Source organism: Cricetulus griseus, chromosome 4 (genome assembly GCF_003668045.3).
Source record: "Cricetulus griseus strain 17A/GY chromosome 4, alternate assembly CriGri-PICRH-1.0, whole genome shotgun sequence".
Lineage (NCBI taxonomy): Eukaryota > Metazoa > Chordata > Mammalia > Rodentia > Cricetidae > Cricetulus > Cricetulus griseus.
Window position 1 is genome coordinate 178,278,668 of NC_048597.1, and position 23,467 is coordinate 178,302,134.

Sequence of the window (23,467 nt, forward strand, 5' to 3'; positions counted from 1 at the left end):
TCTTTCCATTTCCTGACACTCATGTATGACACTTGCATTTAAAGCTTTATCTCAGTGTTCATTTTGGGGACTCAAACTAAGACAACACATATGTCCTCAATTTATTTATCCATTCACCTATCAGTGGACATCCAGACTGTTGCCAAGTTTTTGTACTACAAATATCCTGGAGTGTACTTTTTTTTTCAGTTTTTTGAGACAGGGTTTCTCTGTGTAGCTTTGGAGCCTGTCCTGGAACTCACTCTGGAGACCAGGCTGGCCTCAAACTCACAGAGTTCCACTGCCTCTGCCTCCTGAATGTTAGGATTAAAGGCATGGGCCACCACCACCCGGCTATGGAGTATACTTTCTTATAGAAATTTCTTTGTACACAGGTGGCTGGTTTCTTTTCTTTCTTCTTCTTCTTTTTGTGTGTGTACTAGTCTCTCTCTCCCTCTCTCTGTGTATTAGTCTCTCTCTTCCCCCTCTCCCTCTCTTTGTGTTTCTCTCTCTCTGTCTCTCTGTCTCTCTGTCTCTCTCTCTGGTATATGTGTGTGTGGTATGTGTGGGCAGGTACATTTGCCTTGAGGCTAGAGGAGGAGATCAGCTATCCTGATCTAATCATTTCCCACCTTATTCCCTTGAGACAAGGTCTCTCACTGAATGTGAAGCTAGGCTGACAGCCTGAAAACCCCAACAATCCTCTTGTTTCCATCCTGACAGATTTACAGGTGTGTGAGGCTACACCCAGATTTTGACATGGGTGCTGGGGATTGGAACTCAGGTCTTCAAGGTTGCATAGCAAGCATTCTTACCCATAAAGGCCAAGTATTTTTAGCCTTATATATATTTTTAAGATTATTTATTTATTTATTATGTATACAACAGTCTGCCTCATGTCTGCCTGTGCGCCAGAAGAGGGCACCAGATCTCATTACAGATGGTTGTGAGCCACCATGTGGTTGCTGGGAATTGAACTCAGGACCTCTGGAAGAACAGGGCTCTTAACCACTGAGCCATCTCTTCAGCCCCCTATATCTGGTTTTTAAAGTCAATACTTAGAGCAAAGTTCTTAGGTTACAGGGCACGGATGTCTCCAGTTTATCAGATGTTGTTCAATCAGTCCCCAAAGTGATTGTCTGATGCCATTTAACATGCATGAGCCTCCAGAAGGTTCACAGCCTGAAAGAATCTATATAGAGCCAACTTGGGGCACAGATATACTCTACAGAGCAAACTTAGGGCACAAATATTCTCTATAGAGCCAACTTTGGGCACAGATATACTCTAAAGAGTCAACTTGATGTCACAAACCTTAGTTGCTTTCTTTCTTTTTGGTGGTTTTATTCATCACAGGACTAAGGAATTCTTTTGGGCTTGGAGGAGTTGCATAGAAGAAAAATAGAGGAGGATAAGGGCAATTTGGCAAAAATCCAAGTTAGAAGAAAAGGCAGGGTGGCCTTTCTAAGAAGTGGGGAGTCTAAAACTGGAAGGACATGGGTGCTATGAAGTCTTCTGTTCTCTGCATGACTAATCCTCTTCCCTAATTTAGGACTTCATAGTTTCCTGTGTGAACTAATGTAAACGTGGTTACTACTTCCCAATAACCCGCCTGTAATCTGTCTATAAGGACCTTTGCCTATTCCCTCTGGTATATAGTAACACAAAGCACAGTGTACTTAAAAAATACACAGGAGCCAGAGAGATGGCTAGGAGCACTTTCTGCTTTCAGACGAACTGAGTTTGTGTCCCAGAATCCACACTGGGTGGCTCATAACCACTTTAACTCCAGTTCCAGGGATAGGACACCCTCTTCTGGTCTCTTCAGGCACCTATGTCCATGTGCACACACTCACATACTAAAAAATGTAAATAGTGTGGAAACAGAGTGAAAGGCAAAATCCACATCCCTCCTTTTTCCATTATTACTTGTCTCCCAAGAAGTAGCTTCTGTGATCCCCCTTTGGCATACACACACACACACACACACACACACACACACACACCACATACATACACATACCATTCCCCACAGCACACATAAACATATAACACACATACCACAATACACACCCTCCTACACATACACCACACACACACACACACACACACACACACACACACACACACCTCACATACACACCATATACCCCAGACAAACCATGCACACATACACACACACACCATACACATATACCACCCCCACACAAATAATACACACCACACAAGTGTGTGTTCTATAATCATCTTGACTCAGGGAGTTCCTTGAGAGCAATATCTGGGCCTTTTACGCCTAGTCCTGAGGCAATAGACACACTATAAATATTTACTGAATGAATATACATGCTCTATGTGAATGTCATGTTGGGAACACTGGTCATTCCCTTATCTCTTGATGGAGACTGGCATGTTCCGGAATCTCTTGGGTCACCTGCTAGTCATGCATTAGATGGTATCTTAGGTAGAGTGTTTCCTTGTTGGCGAGCTTCACTCGACAGTAGCCACAACAAAGGAAGCACCATGTGAGGGGCAGCTCATTCACAGCAAGTTTACTCCAACACAGTCTTGATGGTACGTCCTTCTGTATTCCCATCGTTCTCTCCCCTCCCTTCTTCCAGTTCTGGAGATGAAACTCTTCAGAGCCTCATGCGTGCAAGGCCAATACCCACCAACTCAGCTGCCTCTCCATCCCCTCCCACTTACATGGGTCTCTGGAAGATGGGGTGACATGAAGCACAGAGAAGCTCTGAGTGACAGGTCTGGCCCTTTGTGACACATGTTGGTTTCTCCCTTGCCTCCTCAGCCTCATGAGAAAGGCCCCATAGGAAGCAGACTAAAGAATCCCTAAGATGAAGCAATAAGGATTTCATTTATCTTCCCACATGAAGCAACTTAAAAAACTGGATTAAGCTTTTGAAAACAATGACAAAAGATGAGATGGGAAACAAATGAGGTAAGCCTCCTGTAGCTAGAGCAAGCAGTTAGTCTGTGCTGTCTGGTGACAGAATCCAAGCAGAAGTCAAGACACTCTGAATGAACAGAGAGGCCAAGAGGCTGCTGCTCCTAGCATAGAACGATAGAAAGGTGAGAGCTGCCTAGACAGAGGACTCTCAAGGTGTGCAGAGCCTGTTCCTGGGTGTTGTATGCATATTTCTCAGCCTGTGCAGGTTAGGGACCACCCTGAGGTTAGAGCCACCCAGAAGAATCTGAGGAAACAATGTTCAGAGCTCACAGCCTAGAATAATGTCTGCTGCCGATTGCCAGGGTAGAAAACTGCAGAATAGAAGACTATCAAGAAGCATTTTGTCTTGTGGGGATTAACCCTAAGTTAAAAGCAGCTCTGGCCTAACAAAATTTAAAAGCTGTGAAATGATCAAATGCTTCCCAGGTAACTGAAGTGCATCCTTTAATAGAACAAAGAGTACGTCTATGAATAAGAAAGTTTTCAACATCCAACAAGGTAAAACTGACATTCAGACAAAAATAACCAGACATTCAAAAAGAAGGAAAATACAGTCAGGAATGAGCAAAAAAAAAAATCATTCATCACTAAGAAATAATAGAAATGACAGCATGATATAAAAGGACACAGTGATGTAACATGTCAAGAAGTCAAATGATACTAAACGTGAGAAGTGGACATGTGAGGTATGCACAGAGACCCAAAGGGACCACTGTAGAGGACAACTTTAGGGTTTAAAATGAAAAACACACCTGGTAGGTAGATTATCCATTGCAGAAGGAATGAACAATGGTGTTAGAAGTGATCAAAAGGGGGGGGAGACTGAAAAAAATGAAAAGAGCACAGTGAGGCATGGGGTAGCTTCCAGTGGCCAGACGCACATGTGATTAGAGACTGGGGTCCCAGGCCACTGGGACAAGAATAGTGCCAGAATAAATAATGGTCCAAATCCTCTAAAACTGCCAAAAACTATAAGCCAACAGAATTAAGATATCAAAAATACTTACAGACATAGAAACATGAAGTGAATAGCACCAAGGCCCAGCACAATCAAACTGTGTGAATCCACAGAGAAGAAAGCGAGAGCAGCAAGACACAATATACTCAGAGAAAGAGGAGGCAGGGCATTTCCTCCATCTTTTCCTTCCTAATTTCTCTGATTTCCTTCCCTCTTTCTTTCTTTTCCTCCCTTTTCTCCTTCCTTCCCTCTTTCCCTCCATCCGTCTCTTCATCTTTCCTTCCCTCCCTCCCTTACTTCCAACAGGGTCTTATGTAGCCCAGGCTGACTTTGAAGTCAATATGTATGTGGCTGAGGCTAGTCTTCAAATCCTGATCTTTCATCCCTACTTCCTAAGTTCTGGGATTACAGGTGTGCATCAGCTGCATCCAGCTGATGGAAGACTTCTTATTGGAAGCTGTCTCAGTTTGCATTCTATTGCTGTGATAAAATATCACAGCCAAAAGCAACTTGGGGAGTGTCTTAGTTAGGGTTTCAAATTGCTGTGAAGAGACACCATGACCACAGCAACTTTCATAAAGGAAAACATTTAATTGGGGTAGCTTATAGTTCAGAGGTTTAGTCCATTATCATCATGGTGGGAAACCTGATGGCATTCAGGAAGGCATGGTGCTGGAGAGGAACTGAGAATTCTAAATCTTGATCCACAGGCAAAAAGGCCATACCTACTCCAATAAAGCCATACCTCTTAGTAGTAGCACTCCCTTTAGGAGCCATTTTCTTTCAAACCACCACAGCGAGGAAAGAGTTTATCTCAACTTATAAGAGAGATATCATCATGAAGAGAAGTCAGGGCAGGAATTCAAGGCAGGAAATTGGAGGCAGGAACTGAAGCAGAAGCCATGGAGGAACACAGGTTTCCAGCTTGCTCCTCAGGCTCACAGTCAGCTATCTTTATTACATTTCCAAGACCACCTGCCCGGCGACACCACACACAGGGGCTGGGCCCTCCCACATCAATCATTAATAAGAAAATGTCCCATAGACATGCCTACAGGCCAATCTGATGGAGGCATTTTCTCAGTTGAGGTTCCTCTTTCTAGATAATTCTAGCTTATGTCAGGTTTACAAGAAACTAGCTAGGACAGAGGCTAGCCATATTAAAGACAGTGAAACAGCTTTAGTTTGTTGGTGGGGGTGGTGAGGGGATCAAATCCATGGACTTTTACACATTGAACAAGTTGAGTGTTTACCACTGAGTCCCTGTCAATCAGGCCAAGAACCGGTAACTAAATAGCTCGTAGAGGAAAACTTACTACTATTATTCTGCCAAGTGGACATAGTATTAAGATGACTCTTAATGACACATTGCTACATTCATAGATCAATGCATTGTTCAACCCTTACCCCAGAAGCTTCTTGTTGCAATAGATAGAAATTAACACAGTCAATTCTACTGGTTAATGCGCAGAGACTAAAAGACTTCTAGATGTTCAGTCCTAAATGTGATGTCTATATCACACTCTTCTTACCAAGGCTCAGAGGATCTATGCAGAAGAGGGAGTGGAAGAATTTAAAGAGTGAGAAGTGGTGGATGACTTCCAGGAAACAGTGTTTTCCAGACACATTGGGGCGGATGCACATATGAACTCACCGAGACTGTTACAACATGCGCAAGACTTACCGAAACTCAAGCCAGAGAAAAATCTCAACATGAGGGAGGGGAAGTGATATGAAGCTGCACCCCTAGCTGAGGAGGCATTTGATTGCAGCTAGAAGAGGGAAAAATCAGTTTTCCTCAATGGAGTGACATCTGGTATATTAATCAGAGGGCTCGCCTGGAGTAGTAATTGGCCAACACAAATTGGACTTGAGTCAAAAAGATACATATATAACTATATTTTAAACACATATTTCCAAAATACACATACTTAAAAACACAAGAATATATAAAACACACACTATAAATAAGCATCTGAGTAATACAAAAGCCAGAGGAAAAGAAATAGGTCTATAACACTAGAAGGTTCTTGTGTATGAAGTGGAGTATCATGTGAAGATAAACAATGATAAGTTAAAGATGTTATTGGGCCTGGAGAGATGGCTCAACTGTTAAGAGCATTAATTGCTCTTTTAGAGGTCATGGGTTTGATTCCCAGCACGGATATTGTGGCTCAAAATGGTTCTTAACTCTGGTTATGGGGGCTCCAAAGCCCTTTTCTAATCTCCATGAGCAGGCATGGGGCACAGCCATGCTCACAGACAAAACACTCATACCTCGTACACATAAAATAAAAATAAATGTTTTTAGAATGATGTATCTTATAACTAGGTATGGTGTTGCACACTTTAATTATAGCACTTGGGAGGCTGAGGCAGGAAGTTCACAACTTCAAGGCCTGCCTGGGTTACATAGTAAGATTCTATTTTTAAAAAATGTATATTATAAACCCCAGAGCAACCCACTAAAATTGTACAACAAATAGTTACACTTAACAAGTGAAGAAAGAAAAGAAATAAAAATAGAATTATGAAAGACAGACAACTAACCAAAAGTGGGTAGCAGAAAAGAAACAAAAATAGATAGGAAAGTAGAAGAAAATGGATGCCAAGATGGTAGATTTAGGCCAGACAGTGGTAGCACACACCCTTAATCCCTACGCTCTGGAGGCAGAGGCAAGTGGAATTCTGAGTTTGAGACCAGCCCCCTCTACAGAACAAATTCCAGGACAGCCAGGGCTAAACACAGAAACCCTAACTGGAAAAAAGAAAAAAAAAAGATGGTAGGTTTATTGAACCATATTGATAATCACAATAATTGTTTGAGGTTTTTTTTTTTTTTTTTTTGAGACAGGGTTTCTTTGTAGCTTTGGAGTCTGTCCTGGATCAAAGGCATGCACTAGCACTGCCCAGCATATGTCATAATAAATGTTAATGAACTAAGTAAATTAAATCAGATATTGCCATATTAGAATAACAAACAAGACTCAGTTATATGTAAAACCTACTACAAATAAGTTGAAGTAAAAAAGATGAAAATATATATAAAATATATCTTGTATATATGTTTTAGTCAAAAGAAAACTGAAATGGTCCATTATACCAAACCAGATTTTAGGACAAAGACTATATATATCTAGGGACTAAGAGTAATTTCATGACAAAGGAAAGATTCAGTCATGAGGCTAACATAATAATCCTAGTTATTTGCATACCTCGTAACAGGCCTTCAAAATATATGAAGCAAAAGCTAGGAGGACCACATTGTTTACAACAAAATCTACAACTATCTTTTGTAATTTAAATATCTACCTCTTAGGAACTGAGAGAACAAAGATAGACAATCACTCTAAATGGGTTAGTGGAAAGAAAGTGCAGGAATAGGGTGAGTGGTGGTGAGTTTACTGTCAAAGTGGAGGACCAGATAATAGACCCAAACACAACAGCAGAGATGAACTTAGTAACTCTGGGACAAAGGAAAGTTATAGTAAGAAATTACCAATACGGAGTCAGGTAGAAATATAAGGGTATTTAATAGGGAAAAGCCTTACTTACAGAGCGAACCAGCCAGCCGGTGGTAGTCTGTACAGCAAGAAGCAAAGAGAAACCGAAACCGAAAATGCAGTCCCCCTACTCACTCTGACCACGCCCTCACAAGCCCTCAGGTACTCTTGTAGCCAGCCCCTAAGAAGGCGTGGCTACAGCTTCCCCTACAATTCCCCTTTTAGTCTAAAAGAGGATTAAAACTTAACAGTATAAAGGTAAAATATAAGAAGATAACTATCTATTTTAACTAAACCCTAAAGTCATAAACAATAGGAAGCTATTCCTAACTAGGTATATACACTATCCTAAGTGACAACAATGGGGAAAGGGGGCGTAGCATTTTCCAAGTTACTTCCTGCTGAAATGGGACGATGATAGTCATGTGGGGTCCTGTAGAAAGAAAATGTTAGTATCCAGTCCATGTTAGATGGGATTCACTTGATTGAAGATCTCGCTTGAAATCCTCAACTTGATTGAAGTCAGTACCCGAACCTCTGGCCGGAGTGTCAGCTGAAATGGAGCAAGTTGGATCCAGTGCAGTCGAGGAGCTGTGGCCCATTTTCTTTCCAGGGTGTCCAGGGATTGCTGTCAGGCAGGTCTTCATTGGCTGTGTGGGACTCAAACATGAACAGTTAGCAGAGAAATGTTTGCTTGTGTATGTACACATGCTAGGGAATGCAACCATGAGAGCATAACAATTATGAAAGGGTGTACACCTTGAGAGAAAGATCCAAGAAAAGACAAAGACAGTCCCCAAATTCTTCTTTTATTCTGTATTACATCAATTGGCTTCTTGATACAATACAGAAACACTAAAGCTTAGTTAAATAATGTGCTTGGATTTTAGAGGAGGAAAGCCAAATCCACCTCTAAGTCCAGCATTGGTTTAATTGAATAGGGACTAGGAAATAAAGAGAAATAGAGTTTTTTGAGAGACAGCTGTAAAGTTTACCGTATGGCACATTCCTTCTATTTGATGGTTATAGCTACCTTTTCTTCTTAAGTATCTACCCATGCAGTGTCTTTTGCCTTCTGAAGATGAGTTTTCCTGTGAAGATAAAAGCAAAACACTTCCCTTTCCTTTGGGAGGTTTCTATTTAGTTTATAAGATATACCTTAGTAGAATACCTGTCATTTGTCCTTGTCGAGAGGTTTTTCCTTTTCCAGTCGAATCTTGATCAACTTTGATGGTATCCAAAGTTTTTCTTCTCCTGTAGAAACCAATGCAAAACCCCTACCCCAACGTAATACATGTCCTGGTTTCCATGCAGAGGTTAGTACATCTTTGAAGTATACTGGCTGATTGAGTTCAGCAGTTTTTTCCGTAGTCCAGTGTCTTTCTGCAGCTGTTTGTCCTTTTTCATTGGCATTAAGAAAGTTTAGTGTTAATAAAGCATTATGCAACCTATGTTTGGGGGGTTTAGTCTTCCAAGCTTGTTTGTTGAGCATCTCCTTAAGTGTTCTATTAGATCGCTCAACCACTGCTTGTCCTGTAGGATTGTGTGGTATACCAGTAACATGCTTTATGTTATAATATTTGAAAAATTGTTCCAATTTCGTAGAGACATATGCTGGAGCATTGTCAGTTTTTATTTGTGCAGGTATACCCATAACTGCCATCACCTCTAGCAGGTGTATAATAACAGAATCAGCTTTTTCAGAGTTAAGAGCAGTAGCCCATTGGAACCCTGAGAATGTGTCTATGGTATGATGCACATATTTCAAATTTCCAAACTCTGCAAAGTGAAAGACATCCATCTGCCAAACCTCATTTCTCCGAATGCCCTTAGGATTACAACCTGCTGGCAATGGAGTTTGATTATAAAAGGAACAAGTAGGACAGTTTTTCACTATCTCCTTGGCTTGTTGCCAAGTGATAGAGAAGTCCTTTTTCAAACCTTTGCTATTTACATGATGTTTCTTATGAAATTCTGAGGCTTCTAGCACACTTCCAATTAATAAACGATCAATCTCATCATTGCCTTGTGCTAGTGGGCCAGGCAGACCCGTATGGGATCTGATATGTGTAATATACATAGGATTACTTCTGTTTCTGATAGTTTCCTGTAATTGTAAAAACAGAGAAGTTAATTCTGTATTATCAGGAACAAATTCTGCAGTCTCAATATGTAACACGACTCTCTCTGCATACTGAGAATCAGTAACTATATTAAGAGGTTCTGTAAAATCCTTAAGTACCATGAGAATTGCATATAATTCTGCCTTCTGTACAGATGTATATGGACTTTGAACTACTTTACTTACCTCACCTGCTTTATAACCTGCCTTACCTGATTTGTTGGCATCAGTGTAGAAGGTAAGAACTCCAGAAATGGGAGTTTGTCTTACAATACGTGGAAGAATCCAGACTGTCTTTTTTATGAATTTAATTCTGTCAGTTTTGGGATAGTTGTTGCTAATTGTTCCCAAAAAGTCAGTAAGAGCTATTTGCCAATATTCATTATCTTTCCATAAGGAAGAAATTTCTTCATTAGTTAAAGGTACTATAATTTCTGCTGGATCTTTTCCAGTCAGCTGGCGAAGTCTTAATTTACCCTTTAAAATCAAATCAGAAATCTTTTCTATATATGTCTTTAACTTTTTATTCTGTTTATGTGGCAGAAATATCCATTCCAATATAGTGTCTTCCCTCTGCATCAGAATTCCAGAAGGGTATTCTCTGGATGGCAAGATAACCAGAATACAGTCTAAATTAAGGTTTATCCGATCTACATGTGCATTCAATATTCTGTTTTCTACCCATTGTAACTCTTTTTCTGCCTCATCAGATAATATTCTAGGACTGTTTAGGTCCTTATCACCTTTAAGGGCCATTTTTAAATGCTTTAAGTCATGTCCTTCTACACCAATAATTGTCTGTAATTGAGAAATTTCCCCTAATAATTTCTGAAGAGAATTAAGAGTTTGATACCGATCTCTCCTAATTTGTACCTTTTGAGGTCTGATTCTCTGTAAGTCTATCTTGTAACCTAAATAGTTAATAGAATTTCCTCTTTGTATCTTTTCTGGTGCAATCTGTAATCCCCAACGAGGCAGAACTTCCTTCACCATTTCAAACATACGTTCCAAAGTTTCCTTATTAGAATCTGATAAAAGAATATCATCCATGTAATGATAAACAAGAGATTGTGGAAATTTCTTACGAATTATTCCCAAAGGTTGCTGTACAAAGTGTTGACACAAAGTAGGGCTATTTAGCATTCCTTGTGGCAAAACCCTCCATTGATATCTCCTAACTGGCTGTGAATTATTAAGAGTTGGTACAGTAAATGCAAATTTTTCTCTATCATTTTCCTGTAACGGTATTGTGAAAAAACAGTCTTTTAGATCAATGACTATGATAGGCCATCCTTTAGGTATTAAGGAAGGTAATGGCATTCCAGGTTGCAGAGAGCCCATTGGTTGAATTACCTTATTTATAGCTCTCAGGTCTGTCAGCATTCTCCACTTACCTGACTTCTTTTTGATGACAAATACAGGAGAATTCCAAGGACTGGTAGATTCCTCTATGTGTCCAGCATCTAGCTGTTCCTGTACTAACTTTTCTAAAGCCTCTAGCTTCTCAGAGGTCATAGGCCATTGTCCTACCCAAACTGGTTCATCTGTAAGCCACTTCAATGGCAGGGCCTTTGGCTCCTCTGAAGGTCCATCATTTGTACCTAGTTTCTGTACAGCGTGGATGGTTGGTAACCGTTTTCCATAGCGTCTTACCAGATCTTTTTCATAATTTGTATCTGACACTGGAGGAATATTAATCTGAGTATTCCATTGCTGTAAGAGATCACGACCCCAGAGATTTATAGCTATATCTGCCACGTATGGTTTCAGTATCCCTTTCTGTCCTTCCGGTCCAATGCAGACCACTGAGTTAACACTCTGTCGAACTCTAGATAGAGTTCCAATTCCTAAAAATTGTACATTTGCCTCTCTAAGAGGCCATTTCTGAGGCCAAGACTTTTGAGTAATAATAGTTACATCCGCCCCAGTGTCCACTAAGCCAGAAATAACTTTATTATTAATTTTAACTTTTAACTGAGGCCTTTTATCATTAATAGAAGCTTGCCAAAATATGCGTTTCTCATTTTGTCCATTCACACTTGATTCTTCATCACTATTCAAACTACCATCTAGAGCAATATCTTTTTTCACAATATGCAAAGAACTGTCTATTGTTCCTGTGAGAGATTGTCTTCCACTGCTATTGGAAATGACCTGACCTTTCTCGATGTGGGGGCCTTCTTGAGGCCCCCCTCGGGGTTTCCCGACCTTAAGGGGTTTCCTTGTATGTCCCTGGTCGATCTACATTCATTGGTCCAGTGTCTGCCCTTACCACATCTTCTACACAATCCAGAAGGCAGTGGCCTTCCATATGAGGCATTGTTAGAATTCATTTGTCTACAATTTCTCTTAGTATGTCCCATTTTACCACAGTTGAAACATCTAGGTTCCTGGAGCCTTCGTGGTCTCCAGGGGAAGGCTCTTCCTACCCAAGGTTCTGGTTCATAGTAGTAGTAACCTCTAGCCTCTTGGTATCTATGTTGACCTCTGTAAGGTGCTTCTCCTTGCCAAGCCCTTACATCCTCACCTCTAGACCTTTTAATTTCCTGTTGCCGTTTTAAACCTTTGGAGATGGCTTCTCCTACCCAAGCTCCAGTATCTTGCACATTATAGTCAATGTTGGCTGCATACAAAACCCATTCTTCTAACGGAGCTGATCTGATCTTTAAAGGCAAAAGTATTCTTTTGCATATAGGGTTTGCATTTTCATAAGCTATTGTATATATAATTGATTGTCTTGTTTCTGGATCTGTTACCTGTAATTCTACTGCCCTAGTTAACCTTTGTAAGAAGTCCTGGAACTGTTCTGTAGGTCCCTGTTCTATTCTGGTATAAGCTTCTAGACGTTCTCCTGGCTCACGAACCTTATCCCAGGCATTTAATGCTGCTTTCCTGCAAAGAGACAGTATATCGTCATCATATTCAGCCTGAACCTGTGGGTCAGCATAAATACCCTGACCAAGAAGCTTATCTAGAGGCGCTTCAAAACCTTCCTTTATGCCCTGACGTTCAAGGAGCTTTGCCTCTTCCCTTACCAATGCCTTCCACTGGATTTGGCATGAATTCTCAAGTACAGCTGCTACCAATCGTTCCCAATCTGTGGGTGTCACCCTGTTAAAGGTTGCCCATGAATGTAATAGCTGTTTTACGTATGGGCTATGGAGACCATATGAGACAACTGATTCTTTAATATTCTTAAGATCCTTCGGCTGTATAGGTTGCCATTCATAAACCATTCGTCCATGAGGGTGTTTCTTAGAAGCTGGCTTTTCTACCATGGTAGCTGGGTACACTAATGGTGTACGAGTAACAACCTTAGAAGAATAGTCACGATACCTGGGTGGAGTAGGTGCCTGGGATTGGAGTGATTCTGCTTCTGAGGCATCCCACTGATCTTTAAGCCTAGCAATGATATCCTTTTGAAAAGTTTCAATCTCCTTAATCATAAAAGATTCCCTCAGGTACTCTTGTAGCCAGCCCCTAAGAAGGCGTGGCTACAGCTTCCCCTACAGAAAGTGAAGTGTTTAGTAAACACAAAACTTTCCTGTTACCAACTATGGTTAAGTCAAAGGATTTGCAGGTCCACAGCCTCAGTCATCCTTTTTATTTTTGTATAAACAGTCCACACATTTTACCTCAGGGCATTCTTGCTCTTTAGTTACACAGATCTCAGAAGCAGAGCCCTTTGGGATCTTAGAGTCCAGCTGAGAACAGCTTACATGGAGACTGGCCTTTGAGTCCAGTCCTTGCTCTTCTGTGAGTGAAATGATGTAATCCACTGTGAAGAAAAACAGTAATGGAGACCTCATCCTTAACTTGCCTTCAGGGAGAAGACCCATCAAGGCACTCTCCATCTAATGATTCTTCCTTGGAGGATACCCTGGCAATAACAGATATTTCATTGCATAACCCTTGCAATGAACCTCTTGAACTCCTTCTTCTATCTCTTCCCACTACTGTTCTGCATATTGAATCTAGGGTCTCACACACACATGGTAATTGCTCTACCAAATCAGGACCTCTGTTGTGAGAATTTTCACCCTGGGAGTGAGGAAGGACTAAGCAAGATATACCTTGCAAAGCCCCAGTGACAAAGTCTGATTCCATCAAAGTTCTTTTTGGGGAACCAGTGAGATTTTTAGGGTTGCGTATAAAGCAGGGATGACTCTAAAGCAACTGCATTGAAAGATGCAGCAAAGACAGCGACTTTCTCGTGGCTGCCAGACGGACCCTTCCCCCTAGTCTTTTCTGGCTTATCTACTCTGATCCCTCCCTGAGATCATGTACAATCATGGCAGAATTGCACACAACTAGTTGGAAGATTGGCTGGATATTCAGGGAGGGTCACTCCTATGACCCCCGCCCCCCACTCCTTCTATGACAAAAAATAAAAGTCAACAAGCACAGCTGTGGGATGATCGTTTGCAGGCACACCAGCTGAACTCAGAAGATGGCAGCAGTTTGGCTTAGACAGTAGTTCTATCTAACACCTCTAAACACCAGTTTCCAGGAATCTGGGCAGAGAGGGAGACGTGTATAAATCAATTTGTGTGGAAGGGAAAGGGGACAAGCTAGACAAGAGACTCTTTTATAATCAAGGAACAGAAATGGGTTAGGTGGGAGTTCACCTCCCACCTCCTCACCCTGCCCCCCGATTCTCCCTTGTTTACTGTTTTGTTCTTTCCTATCCCCAACCCAAGAGCGTAGTATGGTCTTGAAGAGCTATTAGCCTCTTGGTTGATAGATGTGTGGAACTCTCTGGAAACGCTGGAATAAACCCAGTTCACAAGGCAATGTAGGGTCCTTAGGAGAACACAGGCGTTAGAGGCTAGACACACTTAGATCCAAATCCCTGCTCTAATGCTTAGAAGTTATATGGTCTATGGTAAAGTCACTGAAATCCCTCCATATTGGCTTTCCCGTCTGCAAAACCTGAATGATGGCAACTCTATGGGGGTGACTGACAGAACCAAGCCAAACAACAGATGTTCTCAGGCTACAAACTTGTTGGTTTCCTGAAAAAAAAATGTAATTTTATTTTTTTCTCTAAGTTTTTACGCATTGTTAAGGGCACAGAGGTCCTTGTACCCACAGAGAAGCACTAAGAGAACCAGGAATGTTAATCATACAGAGGTGTCCTCTCAATGGAGGAGATCAAAACCAAATGCCTGCATTCTATCCAGAAAGCTGAGAGTGGATTCTGTTAATGACCTGGTGACCTTCTTACTATGTGGGAAGGCAGACCTCACCCACCTTTTGCTATAGAGGCAGCAGATCTTACCCAAATCCCACAGAATGATGATTACAGATTATCCCTTCCCTAGATTATTCCCATCCTTGGGGAGATGTCACAAGTACTTTATGGCCTGCTGACCTCAATGCTATAGGTCAGAGTCCACACTAGATTCTAGGCTGTAGAACCCACCCTCATGGTCACATGTACTTTGTAAAGAAGTTTCTATGTTAGTCACACCTTCAGCTTTACTGTGCACCTGGAATTAGAATGACTGTTGCCTGGAAACCTTTCCCCAGATTGTACTGTGTTTTAAATATGCTGACAATGAACCACCTGGCATTAGACACCCCCAAGTCTAATCCAGGTTGGCGAAGTCAATCTGTGCTGGGTTTTCATTCTCGTCCCTTGGCACAGTTTGCTCCCCGTCTGACACCTGCAGGGACCCCTTGCCACACCTTGAGCTGCCTTATTGATTCCTGGTTAGATTAAAAAAAATAACATCAAAAGGCAAATAATTCATCGAAATTCAGTTACTTGGATGTATTTGTCAGTTCCAGAGCTAGTGTTGCTTGAGTCAGTGTCTTCTCAGGGAGCCCTCCTCTGGCCTGTGGCTGTTAAAGTATCATCTGCATAGTGGGCACCTGACCCTGTGTGTTGCCTGGATTCTAATTCTCCTGGGCTAGCCTTTGGTCTGGAACAGGTTGGCATCTTCTAGAATATTCACACCCCTTACTAAACCTCTCATCATTAGTCTAGGTCTACAGAAGTTCCTCTACCCAATCCTGCCCCCTTGGAGAGCCTAGGGCCCTCCTAGACCCTGCTATAACCTAGGTAAATATCCCCGAGTGGTCCCTAGTGTAGATTTGGTCCCCCGGAGGTTATAGGAACCTTGAAGAAGAGGAGCTTAGTGGGAAGTCCTTAATGTTCAGGAATCTCAAAGGAGATTGTGGGACCCTGGTCTCTGTGTTCCTGGCTCTAGATGCAACCACTCACTTTCACATGGTCTCTGTAAGCTGTAACTTTTACCGGTGGAGCTGTGTAATCTGATTTGGACATCTGCAAATGTGAGGTAAAATAAATATAGCTATGGAGCTTGGGATAAGGATTATTTTTATTGGGATGCAAAGTCAATACAGTTGCCGTTTTCATAATATTTGAAATTTGCTGGGCATAGTTGCTAGTGCCTTTAATCCCAGCACTCAGAAGGCAGTGGATCTGTGAGTTTTGAGGACAGCCTGGTCTACAGAGTGAGTTCCAGGACAGCAAGGGCTACATAGAAGGACCCTGTCTCAAAAAACCCAAAACAGCAAACAATAACAAAATATTTGAAATTCTCCTTTAAAAATGCTAATAAAAATGCCAGATGTTGGTGAGTACCTCTAACCCCTCAGCACCTGGGAAACTGAGGCAAGACGATCTAAAATTGGAGGCCATTTTAGGCCCATAGTAAAATCCTGTCTGTATTTTAAAAAGTCTGATAAATTCACAGCATTCAATATACAAAGGGTACAAAAAGAAATCAGAAAATTCTTTTTTCTACTTTTGTTTCACAGCCACCAGAAGCAGCCATCTTTACTAGAGTTTTTCAAAAAATAGTTTATGCTTTAAAAACCATCTACTATTGAAGTATGACTTGCACATGTATGTATAACTTGTATATGTGTTTTATATGTTATATAAAAATGCTTTGTACAGCTGGACCAGAGAAAATGGAAATGTTAGATTTCTAGAGCCGCCGTCAAAGAATATCCCTGTGAAGTTTGAATAAGAAATGTTCCCCTTGGGTCACATATTTGAATACTAGGCCCCCAGTTGCTGGTGCTGTTTTGAGGACATTATGAAATCTTTAGGGGGTGCAACTTTGCTGGAGGAAGTATGTCACTGGGGGTGGACTTTGAAGATTTATAGCCTTGTCTCACTTCCTGCTTGCTCTTTCTGCTCCCTGTGTTTGGTTAAGAGGTGACCTCCTAGCTTCTTGTTTCTGCTACCATGCCTGCCTGTCACCATGCTGCCCCCACCATTATGGAATACTCTCCTTTTCTTTCTTAATTTTGGTCATGGTGTTTTAGCACAATCACAGAAAAGTAGATAATACAGCCACCAATAAAACAGAAATGATTTTCTAGAGTCCAAAAGTCCAAAATCAAAGTGTTGATAGGACTGGGCTTCCTTACAGGCTTCTGGGGAGGGTCCTCCTTCTTTATCTCTTCCACTTTTCTGGTGGTATCATTCTTGTAGCATCATAATTGTGACACTGTCTCTACTGTCACAAAGTGTGTCCTTCCCTTCCCCCCTCCCCATCCCTGTTGTGTGATTGTAGGTTCTCTTCTTCTACCATGTGGGTCCTGGGGATTGAACTCAGGTCATCAGGCTTGGTGGCAGGTGACTTTACCCACTGAACCATCTTCCAGTCCCTTAAAATTATTTTTAAAAAGAAATTGGGTCAAGGTATGGTGGCCCATGCTTTTAATTCCAGCACTCAGGAGGCAGAGGCAGACAGATTTCTGTGAGTTGGAGGCTAGCCTGGTCTATACAAGTTCCTGGCCAGCCATGGCTACATAGAAAGACCCTGTCTAAAACAAACAAACAAAAAGTGATTTGATCAGATTTCAAGATGATGAGTTTCTCTGTGTAGCTTTGGAGCCTGTCCTGGCACTCGCTCTGGAGACCAGGCTGGCCTCGAACTCACAGAGATCCATCTGCCTCTGCCTCCCGAGTGCTGGGATTAAAGGCATGTGCCACCAACGCCCGGCTGATCAGTGATTCTTCCTCCCTCATTGTAAAGCATTTTAGAGCAGAAAACATTCTGTCTGTCTGTCTGTCTGTCTGTCTGTCTGTCTGTCTGTCTGTCTATCCATCCATCCATCCATCCATCTATCTATCTATCTGATTTTGGCTTTCTGAGATAGGGTTTCTCTGTGTAGCCCTGGAACTAACTCTGAGAACCAGGCTGGCCGCCAACTCACATAGATCCACTTGCCTTTGCCTCCTGAGGGATTAAAGGTGTATGCCACCACCTCCAGTCCTCAGAAAACACTTTTGTTCTCATCATTCCATGCAAGTTTTGGAATATCCTCCTGGGGACATATCATGCAGTCAGTCTGTTCTTAGTTTCGTGGGGGCTCAACAACCCACAGACCAAAGACATTTGAGAAGGAACATCTGCACTGAACATGTACAGACTTCTTAACAAAATTCTCCAAACCATGCAGCATAACAGCTACTTACATTGTACAGGGCATTAAAGCAATCCAGAGGTGTTCTAAATACACAGGAGGGTGTACCAAAGTCATATGCAAATACTATCCCATTTTATATCAAGGACCTGATATTGGTGTGCTTGTGGGGGTTAGGCCAGGAACCAGTCCCCCATAGTTATTTGGGAGTAACTGTAATCATTCTTTGATAGAGCAGGAAAGTGAGGCTGAGAGTTGCTAAGTGACTTAAGCATCAAGTCTGCAGTCCTTACCTTCATCTACATCCACACCACCCTGAATGTGCTGGGTCTTGTCAATCAGAGCTCTCTAGGCACCAGCTCATAGCAGCTACTGTCCCACCTTTCTCAGGAAGCTGGTTTTCTTCCTCAGAGGAAGGGATTTCCACATGGACATAGGATATCAACACCATTTGTTCGGGGAGAGTCCTCAGCCTCTGAGCCACTAGAATCCCTCTTCTTGCCAATTTGTGAAATTGTTCCAAGTTGTTTTGAGATTTTTCAGCTGATCGTTGTGAAGTAAAAATGGAGGCATTTCAGTTTTAGGAAAGTTTGTTGACCTTAAACGGATGTAGAACAGATAAGATTTTGGTGTCTGTCTCAGTTACCCTTTTATTGCTGTGAACGGACACCAGGACCAAGCAACCTATACAAGAAAGTGTTTAATGGAGGCTCAGTTTCTAGTGGGTGAGTCCATGATCATCATGGCAGGGAGCATGGCAGCAGGCAGGCGGGGTGTTGGAATGGAGGCTGAGAACTTATATCCTTATTAGTAAGTAGGAGGCAGAGCTCACTGGAAACATCATGGGCTTTTGATACCCCCACCCCCCACCCAGTGACACACCTTCTCCAACAAGGCCACAACTCCAAAATCTTCCTAAACAGTTCACCAACTGTTCAGTATTCAAATAGATGAATCTGTGGGGCCCATTCTCATTCTAACCACCACAGTATCTGAGGAAGAATTTTGGGGTGGAGAAGGCACCCACGTTTTCTGAATTCCCTACTGAGGTCTTTCATTGGGCCCATGGATATGTTTACTGGTCCCCTAGGCCTCAGGTAGCCAAGACTTCTGCCTTTGGTTCCCTAGCCTACATGGGCTAGCATGGACAGCAAGACTAAATACAAAGCCAGCATCTCCTCAGGCCAGGAAAGTTGATGCCTCTCCTCAGTGCCCTCATGTTTATAAGGCCTTGCTCTGACTGGGCTTCTCTCCTGAAGTGAGAAGCAGCAGAAACGGGAAGCCAGGCCAGTTTAGGTTTTGGGTACCTGGGACCACGGAACTCTTCACTGAAACAATCAATCCCAATTACCCTTCCAGGGCATTTGATGAACTTTCTCCTAAACCCATCCTCTAAAAGGTAAACAGTACATGTGATGTGCATACTTGTGTGCCTAAGAGGTGCCCAAGGGAGCAGTCCTTTGCTGGTAGAACACATGGATAAAGCTTGGACAGGGTTATCTGCATGCATGGATGTAATGCCCTCAAGAGTAAAGACGAGAACCAGGGATACTACAGAGGCAGCACCAGCTGTGATTTAGGAACCCCCATTAAAACTCTCAGGGGAAGTTGGAAAGACATCTCTGTTGGTAGAGCGCTTGACGTGGAAATGTGAGAACCAAGTTCAAACCCCCGCATCCATGTAATAAAGGCAGGCATGGTGGTATACACTTGCAATCCCAACAATGTGGAGGCAAGAGACAGAATCATGAGAGACCTTGCCTCAAAAAACAAGGTACTCACCTCCTGAGAAATGATGCCTGGGGTTTACCTCTGACCTCATCACACACACTTGCACACATATGTGTACCCCTCTCCCCAAACACACCTACACACAAATAAAATAACAACTCTTAGTTCAACCCTGCAAATGTTAAGGGTGAGTCTGCCAAGGGAAAAGTCAATGAGAAGTAGCCAGAGAAAGACAGGAATCAGGAAAACCACACAATCTGTAGACTTCCTGTTTGGGGAAAGAAGTGTCCCCCTAACCATCACACTAACAAACCTGGACATAAAGCTTAGTTTACTTTCCATTAAAATTCAGACAAGATATTGGTTATCCCCCAAACTGAAGCACTTGTTTTAAAATGGTACCTATGTTACTGGGAGGATAGAACGTGAATCCTCAGTCTTCAGTGGAGGCAAGCACTTAACACACACTAACAGGGTTTTCTTTCCCTTGTTTCTTTCAGCTTGTCCCTAACTCTCAAAGCATGTCTTTTGCCTTCATTTGTCCTTTGCTGTCTGGTGTGATATAGTTAATAAGAAACACAATGACAGCCAGACTCTATGATGTTTTTAAATGTCAAGTCAAGACACGTTAGTAATTGTTCTCTTATGATTTGAGAGCAAGCTTGATAGTTCAGGATCAAAACCAGTTGTTTCCCACTTTTTGATACTGCCAAAATTCTCTTAAGGGTGTGTACTGGCTCAGTGTGTGGACAAGCCCAGAATCTGAATGACGTCATGGTCACAGCCCATGTCAGACCCACTTTTGTGAGGATGTGAATTAACCAAGCCTTGTCTGAAAAGTAAAGAAGGGTTGCAAACCACCTCAATGAGCCAGGCAATCTGTCCCTGTCAAAACATTCTCTCTGCGGGGCCTTTTCATGTCAGTCAGGCCTAAGGGATGTGGCTGGTGTTGGAAATCACAGTTATCAACCCTTGCCCTTGGCTAGCTCTTTACAAAGAGCTGCCACAGACATGATTTCACACCATCCTCCTTGGAGACAGCACCTAAAGTGGGAACCCTCCACATGTCCTCAGTTCTCATTCTGAGAGCATTTGGAGAGAATGACACTGGCTCTGTGGCTTGGGCAGAGCACTGTGTTATCAGGAAGTAGTTTACCAGAGAGTGGCTGCTCAAATTCAGTGAAACCACCCTATGCAAGACCTCTAACCAGGTGGAAGCCACAGATGCCTTTAAGGAAATCAAGTCTGGCCAACCTCACCCCTCCATCCCTAAAGCCCTGGGTGAGGCCCTTCCCACCACAGCTCCGCTGATGGGGAGACTGTGGTGCTTGTATTCCATGAATAAGGGCTTTTCTTCTTCTCTGCATGCCATAGGAAAGCAGTTGCTCATGCAGGTGGGCAGCAGGAAACTTGTCATTTGAGCCACAGATGTCTGAAAGGACCTCGGATCTGTGTAGATGGAGCAGTCCAGGGCGCATGGGTACCTCCTGAGAGTTCAGAACCAGGTGCCCTCACCACAGGGAAGGGAAAAGTGCTGTGTGTCAGCTGTTGCCTCCTTCAGTAGCCATGGGGCTCTGGCTAGGGACAAACTAGAGGAGCAATTCTCCAAAAGACCCATCAGTGTGTTGGGCAGGGACTACCTGGCTAGCAGACCCAGAATCTGGGGGATACTTCTCAGAGAATGGGGATACTCCCATTCTCTGTGGCTTGTCAAGGGCCACTCATTATTTTTTCTGACAGAGTAGGAAAGCCACTGGAAGCTTCCTTCCCAGGCCTCATGATTTTTTAACCACCAAAAAGAGACAGGATGCTGAAGACTGCACACCTAAGGTGTGTTCTGTGTAGGCAGAACACACCTCAGTGGAGAATGTGTATCAGGTAGGTAGCCTGTGTGAGGGAGATCCACCTTCACTACCAAAGCTGAGCATGATCCACTCTGTCCTGGGTCCACATAGATGAGGGAAGAAGAGGTAGGATGGATTCATTCTCTGCTTGAGCAGGGTCATCATCTGCCCACAGACATTAGTCCTCTAACACTCTGAACTGAATGAGGCCTTGGACTAGAACTACAACTAGTTTTCCTGGGCCTCTGGATGACAGATGAATGTTGGTGAAGATTCTTAGTTTCCAGAGAGCCAGTTCCTCATGATGGGCATTTTCGATCCACCTGCTAATATCCTGTTGGTTTGTGTGAACCACACAGAATCAAGTTTTGAGAGGAAGAGTGGAATGATATATCAAAACAGAAACATTCATGCCCTTTAATCCCTATTTTGCAGAGCAGAGCTAAACAAAGTGAAGAATAAAACAAGCTACAGTCTTCAAGAGTCCTCTTACATCCCAACTGTGAAGGGGATGGAGACAGCTTAGCACTGTCACAATGGAGGAAGCCCAAGAGAGACGATACTAGCATATGGAATGGATGGGAAGTATTTAGACAAAGTGACTGCTTAAAACACAGTGCTTAGGGCAGCATATGTGTGACTGTGTCTGCACTGTAAAATCACATAAGTGTACAGGCTGCTCAAGAAAACACAGAAAAAGGAAACACAACTTGCTGGAATGCTTTATTTAAAACATTCCTAGATTTTGTGTGTGTGTATGTCTGTGTGTGTGTATGCGATGTACATGTGGGAGCCCCCTGGGGGCCAGAAGAGGGTGTTGAGTCCCTTGGAGTTGGAATTGTAGGTGGTTGTGAGCTTTCCATCGTGGGTGCTAGGAACTAAACTTGAGTCTTCTAGAAGAACTGCAAGTAGTCTCAACCATTGAGCTACCTCTCCAGCCCCAGGGTGTCATTTTTTTATTAACATGTTGCTGTTGTAATAAAAATCTAGAAACATACTGACCCTTTGGTTCACCTTGTCCCTGCCTGGCCTATGGCCCTTGTGACATTTCCCCTTCAAAATAACCACTGTATACCAGTTTCAAGTTCCTTTGGAACATACCTCTTCAAGAGTGAGGACTGTGTTTTATTCTCCTTTGTCTTGACTCAGCACTTGCATTTGCCTGGGTTGTAGGATGTATTTGGCAATTATCTTTTAGGTGAGCTAACCACTGCTGAAGATTATATTGCATTAAAAATAAAACTCAATGGATTATTGTCTTCACTCTCTTATCACCTGGCAAAGAGCACTCATATAAATGGATATCTAAAGGATCTTTAAAAGGAGGGCAAAACCACATTAAGAAAGTAGCACTTTACATCCAAGTGAAACACAGATGCACACTGCGGGAGTTGCTTGGAGTTGGTAGAGGCCCTCAGGCTTGCTTATTTATTTGTCCCCGAGTCTGTAATGTGTTCAAAAATTAAAGTCATGCTACTGTTCGTCACTCAGACCAGCTGGATCTTTTCCACAAGGAAGGCTGTCCCCACTCTGACTGACAGCTGTCTCTAAGCCAGGGCCTGTGCTTTCCCGGCTTAAATGTCAGGAATTAGAGGAGATAAGAAACATGATAATGCAGATTGTGCCTCCCAAACACAAGACCAAATTCTGATCTTGGCACCAAGCCCTAATTACATGCGCTAATCCATGTTCCTACTTTACAAATGAGAACTCAACATTCAAAAAGATCACATGGCTCATTCAAGGTCAAATAGCTAGCTAGCGAGGGGTAGGTCATGATGCCAAAGCAGCCCCTGGCCCTTAGGCCTCATTGTCAAGAGGACTGAAGGGCTGTTGGTCCAGGATGATAAAGTCTTGGGTCCATCCTTCTCTTTTCTCCTTTATTCTTCAGCATAAAACATCACTTTTTAAAATTATTTTCCCCCGGGTTGAACCCTTTCTCTTGTTTTCAGCTTG